We start from the raw sequence: 26,385 nt of genomic DNA, 5'->3' as shown, positions 1-26,385 counted from the left end.
TTACATCGCTCAGGAAAAGAAAGCAGATCTTGAAGATAAGAGTTTTTTTTTGCAGAGTTTCAGCTGGATGTTACAATTTACACGAAACTGCCCGCGTAGACAAGCCGTGCAATAGGGGATCGGGGGCGGCTGGGCTGAGACAGCCGCTCCGCCGCTCGCTCACCCTCACACTCGACTCAAACTTATCGCCCCCCTCCCAAATCAAACGTCTAACTGTCACTTTCACCAAGACCCACAGCGGTGGGAACAACAGAGTCTGGTCTTACCTGTCGGCTGCGGCACCGGATGGAAGAGATTTAAGGTTAAATACCTATACCGTTCTCCCTGCTGGATCTTCCCGCGGCCGGGCGCATTTCCTTCACTGCGCTGCCGCGACTGAAAACACAGTCGGAGCGCGCGCGCGCGCGCGCATCCGCGTCCGCGAGGCGTGGATCCGAGCGGGGCGATTGGCCGCGCCGGCTCGCGCATATTTCCCTCCCCGTCCTCGCGCGCAACTGGTTTGAGAATGAGTGAGGGGGGGGGGGGGGCGCGATAAAATGAGGCTGCCGAAGCCGCAGCTCGGAACGGACGTTCCCTGAGGAGAAAATGGGGGTGAATAGGATGGGACAGACGGGATGAAGAGACAATACAACACAGCAATAAAATAAAGGGGAGGAGATATGGAAAGAAGGGCAGTGTAATGAAGCAATAGAATGGAGTGGATATTAAAAGAAGGGAATTGTAGAAAGGGGGGATAGAATGGAGGATAGAAAGAAGGTCAATATAATTTAAAAGGATATAATGGAGGGAGGATAGAGAGAAATGGAATGTAAAAGGGACAATAGAATGGAGGGGACACAGAAGGGCAATAGAACAAAGTAATAAAACAGGAGATCTAGAGGGGAATTGCAACGAAATAAAGGGGATTGAATAGGGGCATAGAAAGAAAGGCAAATGTCATGGGTAATAGAATGAAGTAATAAAAGAAAGGAGGCTGAATATAAGGGTACATGAGGAATGGAGGAGACAGAAGAACGGGGTCAATGGAGTAGACAAATAAAATAGAGGATATATGAAAGGTGAGTAATATAATAAAGATACAATAGAATGGGGCAATAGAAAGTAGGAGCAATAAAAAGAGGGGAGAAAAACACAAGAGCAATAGAATGACAATGGAATGAAAGGTAAATAATAGGTATGTGGAAATAAGGAAGCAACCAAATAACATAGCAATGGGGTAATAAGAAAGGGTAAAGAGAATAGGGAGATAATATATTGAAGGAGTAATAGAAATAAAGGGCTAAAGAATAGAAAAGAAATAATGGAACAAACAGTGAAGTGAGGCAGTAATAGGATGGACCAATAATTGGGGAAATAGTTGAATGGAAGGGTAGAAAGATTAAGGCACTAGAAAGAAAGGGGGTAATAGACTGGCATGCAAGAGAATAGAAGAAAAAGTAAAATGAGAGCAATAAAATAGGATAGCACATTTCAAATCATTTAGTATAATCAGATCCAGATTTTTTTTTATTAGGAACATTTATGATGGATTAGACAGGACACCAGGGTTGAATTCTCTGATGCTCAATGAGGCAACATTCACTTCTGTATTGGACAGCAGCTGAGAAGTCTCTGATTTGAACTCTAATTAGAAGGTAAGAACAGTGCCATCTAATTCATAATTAAGAAGAATATTTACTTATTTTCAGAATATATTACTTCATTCTAACCACCTCCATCACCATCAACCCACATATCACAAAACCTACCTGGCTGGCCAAGATCCTTATATCGATGGAAATATATATAGGAAATATATATAGGAAGCATGGCAATGCAGAAGAAATTGCCCAACTTACTATGCACATCAGGATCTCTCCAGGAAGCCGGTTTGCAATGAATACAGTATAGCTTCAGCGTGATTAACATCCAGTTTCCAGTGCCAAGTTTGTAAAAATAGATGTGTTTTTCATTGTATTCAACCTTTCCCATTGGAATTATTGACATGCTTTTGAGAGAAAAAAGAAAACCCACTGAAAGTAAATACAATTTTCTCTTGATATATAAGCTGTTCAATATTTTCACAGGCTCAAAAATAATAAAATAAGTGAATTGCACTCATACTCTTTGCTGCAATTTAGTTAACCCTAACTACATTGAAGGAGATGATTATTGGCTCCCAGAATAATAAATATCAAAACACAGGTGCACAAGACACTGGAATTTGATACAAAAAAAATGCAGGAAGTGTTCAGTGTGTCAAGCAGCATCTGTGGAGGCAAAGGCGTGGTCAACATTTTGGGAGGAGACTCTGCAATAGGAATATTCAAGCACCATCACCACAGCTACCAAGAATGTAGATGCTGATTTTGTTCAGGCAAATTAGAGTCATATGTTGGGGTAGAGGGAGCAGTTTGAAGGAAGTAAAACCAAATTGGGATACTTATAAGGGAATGTACAAGCATTAACCTTTAACTGGTGAACAGCTTTCTAAGATTTATTATACAAATATTGGCAGGTAGAGAAATAAAAAGCTGATAATTTGTGAAACCATGGCTCAAAAATGCTTTCAGGACTGCAATGGAAGAAAAATATAACTAAATATTTTCTTGATAATAACAGCTAAACTATTCATCAAAATCCAGGAGAACTATATTCAATGCATTGGATGGAATGTGAAGAATTTTTGCATAGAGTGGTTATGATTTAGAATTCTGCCTGCAGATGTAAACACAAGAGATTCTGCAGATGCTGGTAATTCAGAGTAATGCACAAAATGAGGAGCTGAGCAGGACAGGCAGCAATAAAGGAGGAAAATTAACAGTCAATGTTTCAGGCTGAGACCCTTCCAGGACTGGAAAAGAAGGGGGAAGAAGCCTGAATAAGAAGGTGGGGGAAGGGGAAGGAGTACATGATAGCAGGTGATAGATGAAACTGGCTGAAGGGATAGTTAGATGGATGGGGAGGGGTTGCTGAAAAGCTAGGAGGTGATCGATGGAAAAGATAAAGGGCTGAAGAAGAAGGAATCTGATGGAAAAGGAGAGTAGACCATTGGAGAAAGGGAAAAAGGAGGGACAAGAGAGGGAGGTAATAGGCAGGTGAGAAGGGAGGCCATGAGGGGAGCCAAAATTGGGAGTAGAAAATGAGAGAAGGGTAGGGGGTGGGCCTCATTGTTGCAGTAGAGGAGACCATGGACCAAATTGTCAAAATGGAATATGTAACTGTGTTGGAACAGGTCTTTCAAAAGGGAAATGGATAAACATTTAAGTAGAAGTAAGTTGTAAGGTAGGAGAGAAAGAGCAGGAAAACAAGACTGGATAGATTTCACAAGAAACCTATATGGATTAGTGAGCTATATATCCTCCTTCTCTACCATATAGATTCCATGCATCATACATATTATTTAGAAGGAAGAAAAGACCATTGATGAAGTTCCTGCTAGCAAAATATGTCAGATATATTAATCCATCAACTCTGCCATGGACAGTCCCAAGACCGGTTGTGAAAGAAGGAGGATTAGGCATGGGGCTAGCAACCCCATCCCATAAAAACCCAGTTCTACAGAATCACCAACAGAAGCTTCAAAGACATCAACCTTGGGAGAGGAAGGATACACAAAGAAGATGGGCTAATCTTGGAGGTAACTTGAGAGAGTGGCCCAGGACTTTGGCAAGCTACCATCTGTGGCCTTTGTCCCATTAGGGGTGATGAGCTTAAGAAAGTAACAAGATCAGCAATTGCTGATCTTAGGTTGTACAGCCTGTGCAAATGTTCAAGCATCAAAGCGATGCAAAAAAACTCGCCTAATGACTACCTTAGACTACAAAAGACAAATGTAAATTGTGTTGATGTTACTTTTAGTTCTAATATAATATACTCTTTCAAATCTAATAACTCACCTTACAAATAATAGTTGTTAAATGTAAGAAAAGAGAACTAAAATTTCAAGTAACGTTTTCATAACAATGGGCATTGGTGACAATGTTACAGTATTTATGTTGTCCACCTGAGCAGAATTTCTTACAAATCACCTTAATGGTTCAATTGCAAATAACTGTTACATATCAAATATCTATGTCAACTGGCTAATATGATCACAACTATATCAGTATCATCTTGCAATGGGAAAAGATTCTTCCTGATAGCTAGTCAGTAGTTGGATGCCGCAGTAGCATAGTGGTTAACACAACATTATTACAGCTCAGGATGTTGCGGATTTTGGAATTCAATTCTGGTGCAGTTCTTTAAGGAGTCTCTGTACATCCTCCCCATGGAATGCATGGGATTTCTCTGAGTCCTCAGGTTTCAGAAAAGTTAATTGGTCTTTGTAAATTATCTCATTGTTAGCTAGGGTTGTGGGGGTTTCGAGGCAATATGGCTCGAAGGGCCAAAAGGACCTACTCTGCACTGTATTTGTGGATGGGGGGATGGGGGAAAGGCCAAATCATCTCCTATCCTCATGATAATTTCCACACTTGTACAGCCTACCAACATGATGATTTCTGTAAAGAAGAAAAGACATAGGCAAGAAAATGAAATTATCCAAACTAACATGGGTCAGTGCTTTCAGAAACTAAGGAGGAATAAAATTGGTAAAATAAATGTTATTTCAAAAATTACCATGCTGCTTTTTATACCATATCAAGGCAAAACTTCATATGTTTCTCTCTGCAGAATTTAATTTAGCTCATTCAGCTCTTTGAGTCTATTCTGCCATTCCATCACGGATGGTTTATTAACCCTCTCAATTCTTTTCTCCTGCTTTCCCCCCGTAACTTTTGACATGATTACTAATCAAGAAATCTATCAATCGCCACTTTAAGTATACCCAATGACTTGGCCTCCACAGCCAACTGTGGCAATGAATTTAACAGATTCACCACCCTCTGGATAAAGGAACTCCTCCTCACCTCTGTTCTAAAGGGGTGTCCTTCTATTCTATGGCTCCATCAGCACAGGTGCACCCCAAGGCTGTGTGCTTAGCCCCCTTCTCTACTCATTTTATGTTTATGACTGCATCTAAGCATTGCTGCAATGCCATATTCAAGTTTGCAGATAAGGCCAAATCAAAGGTGGTGATGAATCTGCACATAGGAGGGAGACTGAAAATCTGGCTGAGTGGTGCCACAGCAACAACCTCTTATTCAATGTCAGCAAGACCAAGGAGCTGATTATTAACTTCAGGAGAAGGAAACCAGAGATTCATGAGCCAGTCCTTATCAAAAGTTGGAGTGGACAGGGTCAGCAACTTTTAAATTCCTTGGAGTTATAATTTCGGAGGAACTGTCCTGGGCCCAGCACGTAAGTGCAATTACGAAGAAAGCACAACAGTGCCTCTACTTCCTTAAGAATTTGCAAATATTCGATACGGCACCTAAAACATTGACAGACTTCTATAGATGTGTAGTAGAGAGCATATTGACAGGTTGCATCACAGCCTGGTATGGAAATACCAATGCCCTTGTATGGAAAATCCTACAAAAAGTAGTGGATATGGCCCAGTCCATCACAGATAAAACCCTCCCCTCCACTAAGCACATCTGCATGAAGCATTGTCATAGGAAAGCAGCATCCATCATCCTGAACACCCATCACACAGCAGCACACACAAAATGCTGGTGGAACACAGCAGGCAAGGCAGGATCTATAGGAAGCAGCACTTCTCCCTATAGATGCTGCCTGGCCTGCTGCGTTCCACCAGCACTTTGTGTGTGCTGCTTGAATTTCCAGCATCTGCAGATTTCCTCGTGTGTACCCACCACCCAGGTCATGTTCTCCTCTCAATGCTGCCATCAGAAAGAAGGTAGAGGAGCCTCAGGACTCACACCACCACTAATCAAAAGAAAATCACAGGAATCAGGATATTTGTTTACTTAGTTTTTCTTTATTCTCTTTTTTTAGAGAGGAGCTTAGGTGGTTGGACTTGTTCATTTAATGATGTATGCATTCATGTACTTCTTACTTATAACCCATAATGGATTATGTAAACAAACAAAGAATGCTTAATCAAATAATTTATTTACAATATTACTCAAATATTACTGAAATATTAAATACACTATATTCCTCCCTACTTAGTTATAAACTTTTAACTTTAAAAAACAGGAGAAAATCTGCAGATGCTGGAAATAAAGCAACACACACAAAGTGCTGGAGGAACTCAGCAGGTCAGGCAGCATCTATGGAAAAGAGTACAGTCAACATTTCAGGTTGAGACCTTTCAACAGGAATGCATCTCAAACATTCAAAGATTCAAGATTCAAAGTGCATTAATTACTGAAGTATGAATGGTGAATGGATCTCCAATCAAATTGTAGTTGTCTCAGCCAATCACAGTCCCACAATGCTGGCCCTCCTTGTTTTACCATAAACAAGCACATTGTGGACTGCTGGTTCCTGAATTTCAATGTAACAAATGTAATTTCCACAGGAATGAAATTTCCCCAGTACAAGTTCTCAGTTGGATATTTGCAAGGTTCAATTCAGTATCTTCAAAATGCCATTCAAACTTTTAACTGAAACTGCTGAGCTGGTGTCTAATTCCATTTCAATTAATTTGCCATTTACTTCTGGTGTAAGCCATATTGCTTGTCTCTTGTTAGTTTTCACTTGAAACCCAAGGCTACCCAGCACTATCACTCTCATTATCAGATTTTTCATCAACAGCATGCAGATTAGTGCTGTTTTTGAAACTGCAACTTTTATCTTTTTCTCTTTCCTGTGCAGTCCATTTATTTTTGTCTGCCCAACGTGCTCTTTGTTTGTGTCCTACTTTATTGCATTTTCTGCAAGTTTCACCTTTAAACTTACATTGGTCTGAAGTACATGAGCCCCTGCCACAATAGTAACACAATTTGTTCAGCCTGAAAGGTTTCTGTCTAGACATTGTAAATTTGTTCACAGTCACTTTCATTCCTGACTTCAGCTCAATTGCACCTCTGGCTGTTGTTTCCATTGATACAGTGATTTCAACTGCTCTTTTAAATGTGAGTGGTTCTTCAGTTAAAATCCATTTTTGAATACTTTAATCTGAGGTGCTACAAACTAAATGATCTCACAGTGCATCATTAAGCCGATCACTGAACTGAACATGCTCAGACAATTTCTTCAATTCAGTCATGTAAGCTGAAATGGACTCCCCTTCCTTTTGATTCTGCTTACAAATCAAGAATCATTATAGTTGATTCTGCAATCAACAACAGTTTTGGTTCTGAATGTTCTTCCATTACATTCACAATATCAGCAAAGCTCATTTTGGTTGGAGCAGTAAACTTCTAAGTGAAAGGTATGCTTTTCCATCCATTGCACTCAGCAGCACTAGCACTAGTTTTTCATGTACTATTTCATCTCCTTCAAAGTACTGCTCAATTTGTTTAGTGTAGTCATCCATTTATCTGTTGTGCAAGGAACTTGTCCATCTTTCCAATGTAGCCAGCAATTTCTGCTTTCATTATTATTATTATTATCATCATCATCATCATTATCATCATAACCCGGTACTCACAGTTAATGAATCCATGGCTTGTTAACTTCATCCATCTTTTGCCTATTTTTAAAAGTCAACCGTCTGTCTCTCCTTCAGAAAAAGAACGTGCTGCACTTCAACAGGTAGGCAGTCATCTCAGGTTTGTTTTAAAACTTCCTCATCGTTACCATTATACTTTGTAACTCCAGATACAAATCAATAGAAAACCATAGGAGCCAGGATATTTGTCTACTGAGCTTTTCATTTCTCTTTTTTTAGTGAGGCACTCACAGGTGACGTGATCTATGCCATTTGCATACTTCTTACACATTACAGTTCAAGAGGGCAAGAATATAAAAGCAAGGATGTAACGTTGAGACTTTGAGACTTTATAAAGCACTGATGAGGCTTCACTTGGAGTACTGTGAGTAGTTTTGGGCACCTGTTAGAAAGGATGTGCTGAAACTGAAGAGGGTTCAAAGGAGGTTCATGAAAATTATTCCAGGATTAAATGGCTTGTACTATTAAGAATGTTTGATGGCTCTAGGCTTCTACTCACTGGAATTCAGAAGAATGAGGGGTGACCTAATTGAAACTTATTGATGGTGAAAGGCCTTGATAGAGTGCATGTGGAGAGGATGTTTCCTATGGTGAGAGAGTCTAAGACCAGAGGACACAACCTCAGAATAGAGGGGCATCCTCTTAGTGTGGAGATGAGGAGAGTGGTGAATCTGTGGAATTTATTGCCACAGGCATCTGTGGAGGCCAAGTCATTATGTATATTAAGGCAGAGGTTGATAGATTCTTGATGGGTCAGGGCACAAAGGGATACAGGGAGAAGGCAGGATTGGTGCTGAAAGGAAAAATGAATCAGGCATGATGAAATGGTGGAGCAGGCTCAATGAAACAAATGGCCTAATTCTGCTCCTATATCTTACGGTCTTATAACCCATAATGAATTATGTAAACAAACAAAGAATGCTTAATCAAATAATATTTTTACAGTATTACACAAATATTAATAAAATATTAAATACACTACAATAACAACAGTTCCAGTGATCTTCAAGCAACACACACAAAATGCTGGTGGAACGCAGCAGGCCAGGCAGCATCTATAGGAAGAAGCACTGTCGACGTTTCGGGCCGAGACCCTTCGTCAGAACTAACTGAAATGAAAGATAGTAAGAGCTATGTTGCCTGGCCTGCTGCATTCCACCAGCATTTTGTGTGTGTTGCTTGAATTTCCAGCATCTGCAGATTTCCTCATGTTTCCAATGATGTTCAGCAGTTTGCCGAAGAGATATCATATGCATATCATTTACTGACATATTAGATATACATATACCATAAATAATTAACTCTTTGATGCACAATTTGTGTCTAATTTATGTCTATTGATAATGTACCTGAGGAACACTACAGAATTTTTCTCAATCTGGTCCCTTCAGGAATAACAACTCTTTGCTTTTTGTTACAATATTTGCCTAATTTCTACATGTCATATTAATATGAGTGTTACCGCTGGGTTCGTTTGTCAAAAGATCTTTTCAGAATGGCTGGTCTCAGTGTAATGCTAAAGCTACACAGCCACAACTTACATTAGTGAATTGCTTTTAACACAGTAGGGAGATACTTTGTACAAGTTTTATCACATTGACTTTGCCACCTGAGGGTCTGGTAGCATTGAGATTGTTATTGGTCTAACAGCAAGAAGTCTAGATAATTGATCTGGCGACACATGTTTGAATCCTTCAGTGTTAGCTGGGGAATTAAATAAAACTGTAATTTAAAAAGGCAGTATCACTAAGGACAATCACAAAGGCACTGGATTGGAATAAGAAACAGCTGGCCAATAGTATCCTAGAGAAAAGGGAATTTTCTCTCCTTTTATATTCCAGACCCAACAGCATGGCTGCCTGCAAACCACTCAATTTACAGATGAAGCAGGGATGGATAATAATTGCCAGCCAGAACTGATAATAGTGAGTTGATGAACAAGATTTTAGTTTTCAATCTCGATCTGTGCTGAGTTTCTGATCACAGAATAAAAAACTTTTATTTAAATACTGCTTTCTGAAAGTATTTTGTATCCAAGTAAATAAATATTTTAAATTGTCACTGTTTCAATGTAGGAAATTATAGCAGTAAGTGATAGGTTGTACATACCAAGTTCTCAGGAAGAGCAATGTGCTAAATACTAGAAAATCTGTTTTTAATTATATCAATTACAGGATAAGTTATTACTGGCCAGGACGCCAGGGAGAACCCTTCTCTTTCTTCAAAGCAGAATGATAATGCATCAGATAGCAATACTGCCTCATAACTCTGGGGACCTCAGTTTGATTCTGACCTTGAAAGGAGTCTGTGTGGAGATTGCATGTTGTCCCCATGACCATGAGATTCTATTGGGTGCTCCATTGGGGACCCTCATTTCTAAAGATTAACTACTGTAAATTAATTTGTAAGTAATTCTTGGTGTAAGGAAGTGGCAAGAGTAATCAAAAGGAAGTTAATGCATGAGGAAATATAAAGAACAGGATTATAAGAGAAAGAAAATTAAAGATTAGCTTTATTTCTCACATATACGTATATACCTTGGTGCCTAAGACTTGTGCATAATACTGTATTAATCTTATATATTGCACTGTACTGCTGCCACAAAAAGAAATTTCATGACATATGTAAGTGATGATAAACCTGATTCTGATACTGGTCTCTATTGTGGACTGACAGTGGGAAGGAGGCAGAGAGAGGGGAATCCTGAATGGGAAAAGGGGAAGGAGGGGGAAGCATTGGAGAGACATTCTAATACTGTAATAAACCAATTATTAGGAATCAAATGACCTTGTCTGCTGTCACAAGGCTGGATGTGTCTATATCTGCACCACCTCCCAACCCTAGCGCACCTTCTCTGCCACCTACCCCACACCCCTCCCGCAATGCTCTACCCTCACCATTCCCAACATCCTTCGCTCCCACTAGATTTCCAACTTACTAAACCTGACCCTAACCCGAACTATTTGTCTTTGGAATGTGGGAGAAAACCAGAGCACCTGGAGAAAACCTGTGTGATCATGGGAAGAATGTATAATCTCCTTTCAGATAGCAGTGCAAATTGAACCCTGATCACTGGCGCTGTAAAACAGTTATGCTAACCTTTGCATTATCAGGCCAACTCTATACTGTATGTACCTATGGGAAATAAGAGTAATTGAATAGCTCTGCTGAGAGCTTGTGAAACTTGATGGGTGGAATGGCCACCACCAGTATAGTAATAAGTAAAACGTTGACAGGGAACTTTTAATATCCATCTGAGAACTTCAGCAAGTACCTTAGCTGCAAGATTAAGCCTCCAGCAGTGTGGCAATCCCTCAATGCAACACGGTATTGGCAGCATAAATTTAGATAATGTTTCAAGTCTCTAAAAAAGGCTTTAAATATTCAACCTTGCATCTCAGAGGTAAGAATGCTGTCAACTGGGCCATGAGTGACACAATGAGCACTATCATTATTGAACTTAGTATTGAAGAGGAAAAAATAAAAAGTAGCTAATGCGTCTGCTTTATTACTTATGAAAAGTCAAATTTGCAGAATTTTTCATAGAGAATATGTGAGCTGGTCCTGTTCAGCCAATATACTGTTTATAATCATTGAGAAAGTGGACAAAATACGTGATTAAATTGGACCCTGATACACTGTGGTTGTATAGCCTAATATCACTTTCTGCCTCATCTCACATTTGAAATATGTGCACTTGTATAAGATATGGGGCAATCAATATCCATAAATCATTTTTCCAGCAATGATTTACCATCGATCTTCAAAAAGATGATGAAAATGAGTCCATCTCAAAAATCCACCAGTTAAATAGATCAGTACCTACAATATTCCCATGTGGGAGAAGCTGATTTTTAACTGCATAAATCAGTTACTACAGTACAGTATCATTTTTAGTTTATAGCATGTCTGAAATGTTTACTAAAAAAGAGAATGTGCCTTTATAGAGCACTTTTAACAACCTCATGGCATTCCCATCTCTCACAGCTAATTAATTACATTTGAAGGGTGATCAATGCTATATTAAAGGGATGGGTTTTAGCCAGTTTCTGCACATTCAATTTCAAGCAAGCAACTGGACATGACCAGAGAATGAAAAAGTATCCAAGGCATCTCAGTATAGAAGGTTACATATACAGGCTATATCCCTATATACATTCAAGCTCCCATAATATGCATATATTTCATTCCTACAAATGGCAGAACTAGTTCTCCCTTTCTGTCTCTCTCACTCCTCCATTTAGTAATTGTTACTTTCAATCAGTCTTGTGTGTTGATATCATTTATTACAACACTGGAGGTAAGGGTACCACATCGAGTTTTTTTGTGTGTTTTCTGACTTACAAACAAAATTGACCAATTTTTGACTGTAAAAAAAAAGGTGTAAGAAAGGAAAGCATTCATTACCTGGGTACAGCCTTGATCTTTAAGAAATCAGCCACTTAAAGGAAGGAATAATATAATTCAAGAGTTTCTGGTATTAATTGTCATAAGGAATTTTATGGTTTGAGGAGTGAATTATTATTGAACAATAGCTGACAATATAATTTAATATAGCTTCCATCAGAGTATGGGTATCGATTTTAACCAATGTTTCGAAGACAAACTCTGCCATCTTCATCACCATTCTTTCAACCTATGTTTCATGACAAACTCTGCCAATTGAAGAAACATTTATATTCTTCTAAGTCATGATGGTGTGTGACTTTGACCAGAACTTCCAGGTAGTAGAAGTCACAAATTTGGTAAATGTAGTCCGAATGTGGTGGCAGAATCCAGGCCCAGAGTGTATTGATGTGACAGGGCCTGGGCCTTAGAGCAAGGAGCGACCCAATATTTGAAAAATTTAAACGCAAGACTGGATGGATTGAAAAAGCAGGGTGTCAGGACCAGAGATGAGGACTGGGCTAGTTCTGCTCACTGCTCTGCAATATTTACTCTGCTCTAGGCTGAGGCTGAGGCTGCGGGCCTGCTCCAGTTGCTCCGGGCTTCATATTTGTGAGCTCTGTGACACTTTGTCCTGCTGTATGATGAACTAAAGCCGAGGCTGTGGACCTGCTCTTGCTGTTCCAGACATCGTGTCTATGACTCACTTTTGTTCTGAATGCTGTTGTTTGCTTTTATTTGTGGTTTTTCTCTCTCTCTCTCTGCACACTGGGTGTTGGTTGGTCTATTTATGGATTCATTAGCGTTTTTTGTTTTGTGGTTGTCTGTAAAGAGATGAATCTCAAAATTGTGTAATATATACATACTTAAGTAATAAATGTACTTTGAACTTTGAATATTCACAGCAAGATGTAATAGTGCCACTTGTAATTGGTACTCATTTGGTGTAATAACAGGTAAAAGAAAGATGCTGAATCACGTACCCTGGGTCTATTCTAGAAAACTAATATTCTCCTTAAACAGTACTGTGCAAGTCTTACGCACATATTTATAGCTAAGGTACCTAAGGCTTTTGCATAGCCCTCTATTTGTCAACATGGAGTGGAGAGCGAGCAAGTTTGTAAATCTGGTAGAAGCAAAGGATGTTGGGGATGGCGAGGGTGGAGTGCCGCGGAAGGGATATAGGACAGTTGGCAGAGAAGGAGTGCTGAGGCAGTGGGTGGCACACTGCAGACACACACAACCCTGAGACATCAGGCATAGGTACTTGATTCCAAACAATTTGTTTATTGATCATTACAGAATGCCTCTCTGGTGCTTGCCACTTCCTCCCCTCACCCTTTCCCTTTTCTCAACCACGATTCCCCTCTCCCTACCTCCTTCCTACTTACAGTCCACATTAGAGACCCATATCAGAATCCGGTTTATCATCACTCACTTATGTCATGAATTTTTTTTTGTGGCAGCAGTACTGTGCAATGCATAGAATTACTACAGTACTGTGCAAAAGGTTTGGGCATCCTAGCTCTATCTATATATATATATGTGCCTAAGACTTTTGCACAGTACTGTACATCAGTCTTAAGTTTAATTAATGTAGTTAAGCTAACAGATATCAGCAATTATAATGGCCAGGATGGTCCAGGATACAACCAATATCTTTCCATATAGTATTATTATCCCTGAATCAAACATCCATTGCAAACTGATCATTAAGTGATGCAAAATGAACAATCCATCAAAATGCACCCAGTAATGAGTCAACAATACCGTGTCAGGGAAAGGGGTGCAGTGAATTGGCCTGAGGGAACTCAAATCCAAAATGTACTGACTTGCTCAGTATGGTAAAAATGGTTTATATAAGAAAATAAATTACAAAGGTTTTGTATTTATGTAGCATCCTTCATATCCTCAGGATGGAATCATAATTTATCCCTCACAAAATGCTGTATTTTAATTGGGTGTCACAAACACTCCATTTTGTAATGCAACAATGAAATTCCTCTCAGCCTGAAATGTCGACTCTTTATTTCTTTCCACAGATGCTGCCTGACCCGCTGAGTTCTTCCAGGATTTTATGTGTGTTGCTCTGGATTTCCAGCATCTGCAGATTCTCTTGTGTTAATGAAATTTCCACTGCATTCCTACATTCAGTTCTGCTTTCTTGCTAAATATAAACCATACTGTTTGTGAAACCTAATGTTACAGCAAAAATGCTTTTGGTATTAACATGAAATACTTCAACATAACATAAATCTCTCCCTTTAATCAATCACAGAATTATTTCAGCATAAATGGACTAACTATGTAAAGCAATCTCTCATCCTTTTCCATACCCCTACAAATTTTTTCCTTTCAGTTACTGATTCAACCACCCACTGAAATCTACTGTTTAATCTGCTTCTGCTAAGAGGGCTTGTTGTGGTTTCAAGATTTGCATGCCTCAAAGACCCAGAGAACTATGTTGGCTGGAGTCAGGGCCTTGTGCTTTGGCTCTTGATAGGTTCACCCATGCCAAACAGGTGAAAGGTAGAGACAATACTAAGAGAGAATCACTGATTCTCCAAATTCAGGGGTTCGGCTCGGGACTAACAACTCTGTTACAGAGGGATGTTAATGAGCTGTGTAAGTGGGCTGTGGAATGGAGTTTAATTTGGTTAAGGGCAATGTGTTGCATTTTGGGAAAACAAAAGGACTTTCACAGTAAACAGTAGAGCCATGGGAGTGTTGTAGAACAAAGGAACATAGGGCATGGTTCCCTGCAAGAAGTGTCACGAGTAGACAGGGTGGTGAGTCAGAGTATTAAGTAGATAGATAGATAGATAGATACTTTATTCATCCCCATGGGGAAATTCAACTTTTTTCCAATGTCCCATACACTTGTTGTAGCAAAACTAATTACATACAATACTTAACTCAGTAAAAAAAATATGATATGCATCTAAATCACCATCTCAAAAAGCATTAATAATAGCTTTAAAAAGTTCTTAAGTCCTGGCGGTAGAATTGTAAAGCCTAATGGCATTGGGGAGTATTGACCTCTTCATCCTGTCTGAGGAGCATTGCATCGATAGTAACCTGTCGCTGAAACTGCTTCTCTGTCTCTGGATGGTGCTATGTAGAGGATGTTCAGAGTTATCCATAATTGACCGTAGCCTACTCAGCGCCCTTCGCTCAGCTACCAATGTTAAACTCTCCAGTACTTTGCCCACGACAGAGCCCGCCTTCCTTACCAGCTTATTAAGACGTGAGGCGTCCCTCTTCTTAATGCTTCCTCCCCAACACGCCACCACAAAGAAGAGAAAAAAAGTACAGAAGTTGGGATACTATGTTGCAGTTATACATGTCACTGGTGACTTTGCATTTGGAATACTATATTCAGTCTTAGTAACTCTGCTGTGAAAAAGGTCTCATGAAGCTCGAAAGAGTGCACAGGATATAGACCATGTGGAGGGCAAATGGCATTGTGGTTGTCACATATATCAAACAGCTTGTTCCCGTTCTGTTCGATATACTACCTAGCCTTGGACCGATTATAAAATATATATAATTTTCCATAGATTCTGTCTGTCCTGCTGTTCCTCCAACATTTTGTGTGTGTGTGTGTTGTCTTAATTTATATTCTTCCTACCAAATCCAACACGTCTCATTTTTCTGCATTAATCTGCATCCACCTATCCATCGACATGTTTGATCTATTACCTTTAAGTTTTACATCATTTGGAAATGTTGCCTCGCTCTTTATATTACCCTTGTGATAGTAACACAATATGAAAAAACAAAATCATTTTTGGGCCACCACTACACAAGTACACGAAGTTTATAAAGTAATTCAAAACACAAACACGATCTCCTGTCCGCCATTCTCACTGCAGTATACCATGCATCTTGGGAACGTAGTCTTTCAAAAACTTTCCCACCGTTCTTAAACTGAGCCAAAGAAGACTGTTTAACTACAACCCCCGATAGCCTTCGCGGTGAGCTGGTTAAAAGACATTATTGATAGTTCTACCGCCAACATCAAAGAATCCATCTGCTATTTCAAGTGCAAGTTTAATATTTAAAAGAATCACACACATGAAATTTTAAAATGATCAAAGTTTCAGTAAAATCTAATTTAACGCTGAATGAAATTTATTTCTGAAATTTCAGCGGGCTTGCGGTTGACAGTTGAAAGTAGTTCCGCCTTCCGTCCGCTCGTACGAAGTGACTTTGCAGTTGCGGTCTTGGTGAAGCGGCACTGAAGGGCTTCACGCCATTTTGTTCATTTGTGGAACCCCCCCTCTAAGGAGAAGAGTGCAGCCAATAGTTGGAGGGCGGGCGGCCGGCCCTCTCGCAGGTCAGTGTGAGCAGGGGAGTGGGTGCTTCCACAGTAATGTCCTGAGCTGTTTCTAAACTTTGTTTTTAAAAACAAACCTGACGTTCTTTCATCAGAGAGGGGCTGGGAAGGGAATCCCATTAATTGTCAAATTCAGTTTCTTCCAAATATATGATTTTAGCTTCAAAGTTATTTATTTTCCTTTTTGCTCTGATTTTGTATTTCTGCGTTTTATTACGCACTGTTCTGAAACCTTGTCCTTTTATACTTATGATTCTGACAGTCACTACGAGGCCAGCATTTATTGCCCATCCTTCAAGATGGAGGTGGTTTTGAGTTTTTTTCCCTGAACAGCTGTGGTCAATATGTTGAAGGTGCTTTCATGGCAATCTGGGGCTAGGAGTTTCAGGTTTAGATCAGAATTAATTGAAGACTAGCAAAATATATTTCTAAATCAGGATGCTGTGTTACTTGTAGGAGATCTGGTGTTCTTAATCACTGGTGTCTTGCAGCCTTTTTGATGGAGGAGGGCATTGACCTTTTCTATGGAAGTTGTTCAGTACACACCTGGTGATCATGGACTACTTGGCAACTTGATCAGATCAGATGATAGCTGATGTAGCAACAACAGCCTTAGTAATGCTTACTTGGCATTGGACTGCGAGAATAACTCAATGCAGTAGTGGCAAATCTTTCCAGTGTGGCTTTTGGTCCATTTGACAGAATGATCTCCCTCTTGCTTTCTGGCTTGCCTGTGCACTTCAGATTAATGAAAGTGCAGTTTAATAGAGTTTGGATCTGATTTTGATGTTGTTTGCCCTCTGTGATCTGCTCGTATGCCATGTTAGAAGTTGGCTCACTTAAGAGGGCATTTATCTGGATTTACACATAATGTATGCAACTGACTGGACAATATGGTGGCAGTGGCCAAAGCAGTATTGAGTAGTATGCTCTTCAGATGTAGCTAACTGCATCTAAGATGTAAAGGTAAAAAAATATATACTGTAATTAACCATGAGATCGCAATGATTATGCTGACATAGTCCTTTAAGCATCTTGTGTTTTTTAGTGGAAAAGAAGAACCAATACAAAACAATCTGGAATTTTAAAAAATAATTGTGAGTCTTTGGTTATTGAATAGCAGTGAATGTTTGAAGTAAAATGTCAAATTTTACTTTCAGTACATGCAAGATGTTTCCTCAAATTGATGCATGAAAACTCAAGGACATTGTTAGGTTTGTGTAGTTGGTTCATTTATAACTTTGCATCCATTGTGGGGAAATACAGATGAATACACTTGAAACATAGGGAGCTTCGACAAGGTGTATCTAGTTTTATTTTACAGATGACACATCTGCATTAATAATGACATAAATGATGTTGCACATATTTACAGACACTACACTTTTTCCTTCTGTTGTAGAACAACTAGTTATTAGTCATCATCTGCTAGGGTAATACCTAAAGAGAAGATTTATGAATTCTTAAATATCTTCTAGTTTTTCAAGACTCCTTTATGCAGAGCACATTTTTCCAATCCATCCTTACCTCTTACAGCCAATTTCTCTTTAGCAGTGTTCTTCTGTTCACCTAATCTGCTGCTGTAATTGGTTGCTTGGCCTTTTCCCCATTGCAAAGGACAACATGTTCCATTTGTATTAATGTTTTCAGAGTCTTGCCAGAATATCTTCTAACTTTAATGAGCTACTTTATATGCTGGTGATTGGTATCCTTTCCTATGAAGGAGGAGTTAACAACTATATCAATATTAACTCAATGCCTAAATTATTTGTCTTGAATTTTATTTTGAAAGTGCTTTCTTTTTGATCTGTAAAATGTCTAATGACATATAAGCTCTGTAAAATGCACTCCGTCTCAGTATGTATTTAATCTCTTATCCATGTTGATGTTAGTTGACCTCCCTCTACACATTTACCTCAACTGTGCATAGAAAAAGAAAGTACTTCCGAAGTTAAATTCAGACTAATAATCAGGGAGCCCCCAAGAGGATCACAACCTTGCCATAGGGTTTGGAGGCTCATGTGTTTCAATGACCTGGAGAACTACGTTGGTTGGAGTCAGTGCCTTGTGCTTTGGTTCTTGGTGGGGTCACCCATGTCAAACAGATCAAAGGGTAGAGGCCAGGCTAAGAGTGGTCCAGCAGTCCTCCAGGTTTTGGTGTTCAGCTCAAGGCTAACAACCCTGACTTGTCAAAAACAATCGTTACAAAAACAGCAATGAGAATCCTTCTATACAGACAGATAGAGGACATTCATTGCTGCCCTAAACTCCAGCGGCGTAACAGGCAACAAGTAAGAAACAATTCAGGGAGGTCAACATAACATCAGCCTTGAATTATGGATACAGTAGCTGTTGATTTCTCAGAAATGGACTCTTTTGTATTTCTTTATTTTCCTGTGGATGCTACAAGAAAGTTAATCTCAAGGTTGTACAATTTATCATATATATACTTGAAAAAAAAATTTACTTTGAACAAATCACCAGAAGGTGCCATCACCAAGCAGTGTATTAAAGTTTAGAATGTATTCTGGCAAGACCCTAAAATCATTAGTACAAATGTAGCTTGGATCTTTTTTTCACTGTTATAGTTTTATTTTTCCTATTTGGACCCTGTTTGACTGCCTCTGCTTATTTTAGCCCTGCTTTGCTTGGCCCTGAATACAGAGATGATGATGTGCTGTGTTCCCTCCAGTTAAAACATCTTGCTGCTTTGAACTGACAAACGTGTTCAGAATGATTGCAAAGGCAGCAGACTTTCCCACCAGACCTTTTTCATGGCAGTAGTGCTCAAGTGGCCTGGACGCGATGGAAGAGCCACTGCCAATACCCCCCTCTTGGTCTATATACATTGAACATTCAGTGCCAGATGACATTCTTGCACTCTTTTAAGAGGCTGTTTTCATAGATGTACAGTGTACTCTCAGCCGTCCGGCATCCGTGGGAATGGGGGTGGGGTGCTAATTGCATGGGAACTGCTCCAAAGAAAATCATACGGTAGTATTCTACACACAAACCTTTAAATAAATTGTCAAAATTCTGTCATTTCCTTACAATATTTTGCAATGCATCTCTATATTTTAAGGCTAAACATTATTATTGTAAAAAGCTTCAAAAATAAATCAGATAATGAATTTCTGCACTCACCATTATGTAAAGCAGCAACATCCCCCTCAAAGGTTTGGCAGTCACCTACTGCTGTACGACCCTTGTGTAAAAATGTCTTTCCACATTTTTATTTGCTTAAATCTTGAAATATTCACTGTTTGAACTTATTTTTGTTTCTTAATGTTCTTAGAAATTGCTTAATTTTGAAATTTTGCCAGTTGCATGAGAATTCCAGATGTGTAAATTCCAGATTAAAAAAAAACGCCTATCTGTTTGAATGATATATCTGGCGTGTGTTGTAACATGAACTGGATATGTCATCTGCTGCATACCGTTCCCACACCAACCTGTCTATTCTTCTTTTCTCCAGTGCCATGAGTGAGGCAATATGCAACCTAGAATAATTTATCTTTACCTTCTCCCCGCCCCCCCCCCCCCCACTTTCCGCAGGGATCCCTCCATCTGCAATTCCCTTATCCATTCGTCCTTCCCCACTAATCTGTCGGAGCACTTATCCCTGCAAGCGGCCTAAATGCTTCACCTCCTTCCTCACCATTCAAACCCCAGACAATCCTTCCAGGTGAGGTAACACTTAATCTGTGAATCTGCTGGGGGCATCTGTTGTCTCCAGTGCTCCTGATACAGCCTTCTCTACATTGGTGAGACCCGTCGTAAATTAGGAAATCACTTCGTTGAGCATCTCCACCCTACCTACCACAAGCATGACTTCCAGGTCAATTCCCATTCTCATTTTAGCTTGTTGGTCCATGGCCTCCTCTTGTGCCAGGACAAGGCCACTTTCAGGGTGGAGGAGCAACAAACACCTTGTATTCCGTCTAGGTAGCCTCCAAACTGATGGCATGAATTTTGATTTCTCCTTTTGTTTAGAAAAAAATTCTCTTTTACCCTCCCCTCTCCTCCCCCCACTTCTAATCCCCACTTTGGCCTCTTACCTCTTCTCACTGACCTGTCACCTCCCCTGTGTCCCCTCCTCCTTCCTTTTCTCCTCTCCAGCCCCTTATCTTTCCTACTTACTTGGCTTCACCTATCATCTTCAAACTATCCTTCTGCACCCTCTCCCCACACCTTTTTATTCTGGCATCTTCCCCCTTCCTTTCCAGTCCTGAAGAAGGGTTTCAGACTGAAACATTAATTGTTTATTCATTTCCATAGATGCTGCATGACCTGAGTTCCTCCAGCATTTTGTGTGTCTTGCCTAGAATAACATCACCTCATTCCACTTGGGTCAGTTACATCCCAATGGTATGGACCTTTGAATTTTCCAGTTTCAGGTAACCCACACCCAAATGGGTGCACAGGACTTTTTTTTCACTTACCCCCCCCCCCCCCCCACCAGTCCTTTTAGCCGCCTCCTCCTCCAGGTCCATTTGCCCATACACTCATCCACCTAGTCTTCTTCTCCCTTGTCCTACCTTCCCTGTTATCTGCATCTTGGTTCCATCTGCCCATCATCCCTCCCTCATCTGGTTCCACTTACCTCCTGCCACCTTATGTCTCTGCTTTGTTCCATTTGCCCATTATTCTCCACCTCACCAGGTTTCTTCTATCACCCACCAGTTCCTGTCCAACCCCCTCCTTGTCACCTCTTTATATTGTCTATCTTCCCTCTGCCCTCTCAGTGCTGACGCAGTGTGTTGACCTGAAAAATCACATCACATCAAGTCAAGTTTATTGTCATTTAAATACATACACATTTATAATATAAGTAACCCTATAATGTATATAGAAACGCGACAACATTTCTCTGAACCAGGGTGCAAGGCACAGTAGTACTTATAACACTTGATAACTTGTGAAGGTAAGGATAAAATCTACAGATGAATAACAAACTAAAGTGTATTAATATTAAATATTGTAAGGTATGGAACAGATTAACCAGTGACACTTCAAAAATGATGCAGTAGGGAGTTCAGAAGTCTAATCACTTGTTCTGGTTTTTATGCATTCTGGTTTTTATGCATCATAGTCTCCTGCCTAATGGTAGAAAGTCAAAGAGGATGCTGGATGGGTGGGTGGGTGGGATGCTTAATAATACTAAGGGCCCTGCATAAGCAGTGTCTCTGATGATTCTCTCAGCTGTTCTCACAGTCCTTTGTAGGGACTTATGGTCCGATGCTTGACTGCTGCCATACCAGATGGAGACGCAACTTGTCAGGATGCTCTCAGTGGTGCACCTTAAAACTCAGTTAAGATGGGCAGAGGGGAGCCTCGCTTGCCTCAATCTTCAAAGGAAGTGGCGGCGCTGCTGTGCCTTCTTATTCAGGAAGGTGATATTAAGGGACTAGGTGAAGTCATCCATAATGTGAACTCACAGGAACATGTTGCACTTAACTCTCTTCAGAGAGGAGCCATGTATTCACAGAGGTGGATGGTTCATCTGCACCTTCCTGAAGTCCACAAATATTTCCTTTGTCTTCTCCACGTTCAGGCTTGGGTGGTTCTTCTCACACTAATCCACCAGCCGCTCCACTTCCTCTCTATACTCCGTCTCATCATCGATCTTGATAAGGCCAACCACTGTTGTGTCATCCGCAAACTTGATGACACAGTTTAAGCCGGATCCTGCGACACAGTCATACGTCAGGAGTTTGAACAGCAGCAAGCTGAGCACACAGTCTTGGGAGTGTCAGTGTGCAGCATAATGGGACTAGAGATGTTGTCCACACAGACTGAATGGCTTTGCTGTTAACCATCTCTTTGCCTCCTTAGGTGTTGCTTCACCCACGGTTTTTCTTTTGTCATAGTTTTTAGCACTGGCAGTCTCTTGAGTCTATAATAGTTAGTCTGTCTTGTAATATAATCCAAGAAAGCAATAAAATTCCAACACAATTGCAGGATCTTAGAACAACTAGATGGTTGCTCATTGTTTCTCTTGACCTCTGGTAGCTTCTGAGCCAGGTTTGCACAGTATCTGGTACTATGTTCAGATGAATTTGCAGCTTTCCTCTTACTGTAATATAATATTAATGGGAAGTAAATTTGCTAACATTGCATAAGTATCTGAATCTGTTTCTACTAACTTGGTCACCATTTTGCCTTTGTACATGGCCTCATTGTGAGGAATTCTACCATCAGATTCTAACAAATAAAATTGGCATCCATTTGATGTATAAATTGAAAAGCTTCTGGACTTTGTTGTTACTACTTAGATTATCAGTACACTCAGACCCTGCATTACATTGATTTGTTACAATGCGGTTATTCAATTCTTTATTGAATTTTTTTAAGTGATAAAAATTCATTCTAAACAACAACCTAAAATTTCTCAGGAGTAGTTGTCATTACAGTAAACATTCAGTTGGCCAATGAGAATGCTTTACATACGCTCTGAGCCATTCACAGCCAATTACGTATTAGTTCGCACTCTGCCTCCCCCTGCGTGTGTAATTGTTCTTGCTCCTTGCCAATTTATTCCATATTTTTCACCCATAATGTCTGGAAAATGGCCTGCAGCTTCCATTGAAGGTAGTGCATCTAAGATGTCTAGGAAAAGCATTAGCATGGATGTGAATCTGCACGTGATAATGACATGAGGATGTTAATGATGCCAATGTTGAAGGGTTGCTGCATTCTCCTGGTGAGAGCGTAAATATGAAGAGCTTTGAGAATTGGCAGAGCATCACATCCTGGGTGAATCTGAGGACACGGATAGAGAAGACAAAACATTAGCACAAAACCTCACCACAAAATTCCTCAGTACTAGCATCACCACAATCACTCAAATCATGGACCAGTTCATTGATGATGACCCTGACTGGGAGCAAAGCAATAGGGCAATGAGAGGTGTTCTCGACGTGATTTCCTGGTATCGAGAACTGCTTCATTAGAGGAAGCTTAAGAAAAAGCGGTCAAATCTCGGCGCCTACTTGAAGAAGAAGCCCAAGTTAGAGGAGGACCTGCAGCTGGTTCCTCTTCTAAGATGTAGCCAACATCTGCTTCCTTCCACTGATGTACAGGTTAGGCCTGTTTGCGTGTTTGCTTCTCCACAAACTGTGTACAGGTATACATAAAATAATATATTGTATATCTCAGTTTTGATTTTATTTTATATCCGGCACCCATGTCCATTTATGTAATGTTATAATGATCCCACATAGTGCTGATTTACATAGTGGTCCACCTCTGAGGAACACATCCTCAGCGTTAAGCGGGGTCTGAGTGTATTTTTGACCATGAATTAGACTGTTTTCAGAATCAGAATCAGGTTTATTATCACTGGCATGTGACGTGAAATTTGTTAACTTAGCAGCAGCATTTCAATACAATACATAATCTAGCAGAGAAAAAAAAATAATAATAAACAAACAAGTAAATCAATTACATACATTGAATAGATTGAAAAATAAATGCAAAAACAGAAATACTGTATATTTTTAAAAAAGTGATGTAGTGTCCAAAGAGTCAATGTCCATTTAGGAATCAGATGGCAGAGGGGAAAAAGCTGTTTCTGAATTGCTGAGTGTGTGCCTTTGGGCTCCTGTATCTCCTACCTGATGGTAAACATGAGAAAAGGACATGCCCTGGGTGCTAGAGGTCTTTAATAATGGACGCTACCTTTCTGAGACACTGCTCCCTAAAGGGTCTTTCTCTTGCTCAGTTATGAAGTTTGTCTGAATTGCAGTATGTTTTGGAAATATTACTTCTCTTTCCCCTCTTCGTGCTCATATCTGCACCTCAGATATGCTGCAGTTAATCATGAGCTTCAGTCCCTTCTATCAACACATTGGCTTCTTCATGTCATTCATTGTCACTAATGGCTGTGTTTCCATTCTTGGCTGCTATTTGCATCCTTGTCATCAACATAAGTTATGTATACTCACTGGGTTTTTAGCCGCCACAAAATCCATTATAGATAAAAGTGCAACAGTGTAGATAACAAGGCCCTTACCACTGTTGAGCATATCTACACGGAGCGTTGCCACAGGAAAGCAGCATTCATCATCAAGGACCCCCACTTCCCAGGCCGTATTGTCTTTTCACTGTTTCCATCAGGAAGAAGGTACAGGAACCTCAGTATCCACACCAACAGGTTCAGGAACAGTTATTATTCCTCAGCCATCTGGCCCTTGAACCAGAGGGGATAATTTCACTTGCCCCATCACTGAATTGTTCCCACAAACCTTGGACTTATTTTCAAGGACTCTTAATCTCGTTTTCTCTATTTATTTATTGCTTGCTTGCTTATCTTTCTATCGGTATTTCCACGTTTTGATGTCCTTTGCAAATTGTTTTTTTTCTCTCTGTTCTGTGATTGATTCTATTGTGTTTCTTGGATTTACTGTGTATGCCCACAAAGAAATGAATCTCCGGGTTGTATATGGTGACATATGTATTTTAATAATAGACTTACTTTGAACTTTGAAAACATTGAACTCAAATAAGGTTGACTCTAGTGTATTCAAAGACTGCACCTGTTATCTGGAAAATGTGATAATACATTATAAATACATTATTAAAGAAAATGACACACACACACACACACACACACACGTATATACACATACATACACTCACAATTTTTTTTTAACTTCTGCCCAACAGGAAAGGGCAGAGTGGGAATAGCTGAGGTGGTTCAGTGATTCAATTTAATATCAAAGAGAATGTATACAGTGTACAACCTGAAATCCTTATTCTTCGCAGACATCCACAAAACAGGGAGAAAAACACAACAAAGAATGAATGACAAAAAAACATTAGATCCCCAAATCCCCCTTCTCCTCCCACGCACAAGCAGCAGTAAAGCATCACCCTTGCCCCAGCTAAAAGCATCAGCCTGCTCCCTGCCCCCATTACCCACCCAGCAATAACAAGGCTCCAGAGACTATGATCTATAGACCATCCTTGATTATGTTGATTGCAAGAAGGAATGGAACAGATTATTGTCAGCAATTAGGATTGGTATTGTTTAACAGTAACCAAGAAAGATGTGCAGAAAGTACTGAAATTTACTGGTTTAAAAACTTCCATTTGTATCATTGCTGATAAAATGATTTTTAAAAGTAGCATTTAATGTTCTTGGTTTTTAATGAGCTTTAAGTTATTGTTTCCCTTTGAAGTGCAGACATCACACTGAGGGCCTACATTATTTCATGGCCCATTGGTGGGTATCTTGTTTGAAGCATGCAGATCAAATTCACTTCTTTTTTGCGGATGAATGAGTCATGTCGTTGTGGCAAGCTTTTGAATACATAACTCACTGGCTGAATAATTTTAAATCTTTTTGCAGTTATTGTACCTAGATCCTTGTTGTTGGTGTCACACTGACAAAATGGATAAGTTATGTTAACAATATTGCACCATTGTTAGTGCATCAGGTCAATATAAGATTGGGTTTTGTTGTAATACTTTAATGATGCCGTCTGTACTAGCTGTCAATGACAAACATGTTAATAACGATTGCACAATTTTCTACAATCTGTATATACCTACATTCTCTCAGTTACTAGGTGTTATGTATGTCTTTATGAACAATAGCTTACAACAATTTTGGTGACACAAATGTGATGTCTGTAATCTTTAGAATAATGATGAGTCCTTGCCTCAGAACAACTCAGAATTCCCTAGACTGTAGATTATATTGCTAGGAAAGATCAGAATCCTTGATTAGAAATGGCCTTTGTTGCCTGCTGCTTGTTTGTTATTATCTCCACTGCATTTCTACAAGGTCATAGATTTTACTACCCTTCAGCAGGGTGCCTTGTATTTCATCCTTTTTCTTTTGCAGCTGCTGAGATCCTGACTCCTTGCCCTATTTAGCTTTTAGGTTCCTTTTGTATGCTTTGTAATAAAAAATAAACTATTATGGGGTTGCATGAAAGGAAAGATGGTTGGTATGCTCCTTAATGGGAGTAGAAGGGCATGTAGAGGCCTTAAAATAACCAAATGCAAGGGCATGTGCAGAAATTCACAAGGAGAGCACAGACGTATCCTTAATGTGATGGGAAAGTGAGTGAGCATAAGGCCAGGCCTTTAGTTCTTTTAGTGATTTCTTCTCTCTACCTCTTCTCATTGTGTACACTCCTACACAAAT

At 39.8% G+C, this 26,385-nt stretch overlaps 2 protein-coding genes across 6 annotated transcripts in view; one reads left to right on the top strand and one right to left on the bottom strand.

Moving 5' to 3' along the window:
* The window catches only part of peak1 (pseudopodium-enriched atypical kinase 1), a 227,253-nt gene extending 226,867 nt beyond the window's left edge, over positions 1 to 386 (bottom strand). For 2 of the 3 annotated variants that reach the window (XM_073025541.1, XM_073025542.1), the window contains exon 1: positions 267 to 386. The gene's annotated coding sequence lies outside the window, so the exon portion shown is untranslated. The remainder of the gene's footprint in view (positions 1 to 266) is intronic. The other variant, XM_073025544.1, reaches the window with a different exon arrangement.
* Positions 387 to 16,077: 15,691 nt separating this feature from the next.
* Positions 16,078 to 26,385, top strand: part of hmg20a (high mobility group 20A) — a 75,455-nt gene continuing 65,147 nt past the window's right edge. For 2 of the 3 annotated variants that reach the window (XM_073025540.1, XM_073025538.1), the window contains exon 1: positions 16,080 to 16,229. The gene's annotated coding sequence lies outside the window, so the exon portion shown is untranslated. Of the gene's footprint in view, positions 16,230 to 26,385 lie in introns of all 3 variants that reach the window. The other variant, XM_073025539.1, reaches the window with a different exon arrangement.

This window comes from Hemitrygon akajei, chromosome 21 (genome assembly GCF_048418815.1).
Source record: "Hemitrygon akajei chromosome 21, sHemAka1.3, whole genome shotgun sequence".
NCBI classification, from domain to species: Eukaryota; Metazoa; Chordata; class Chondrichthyes; order Myliobatiformes; family Dasyatidae; genus Hemitrygon; species Hemitrygon akajei.
This window is presented reverse-complemented; position numbering and strand designations above follow the sequence as displayed.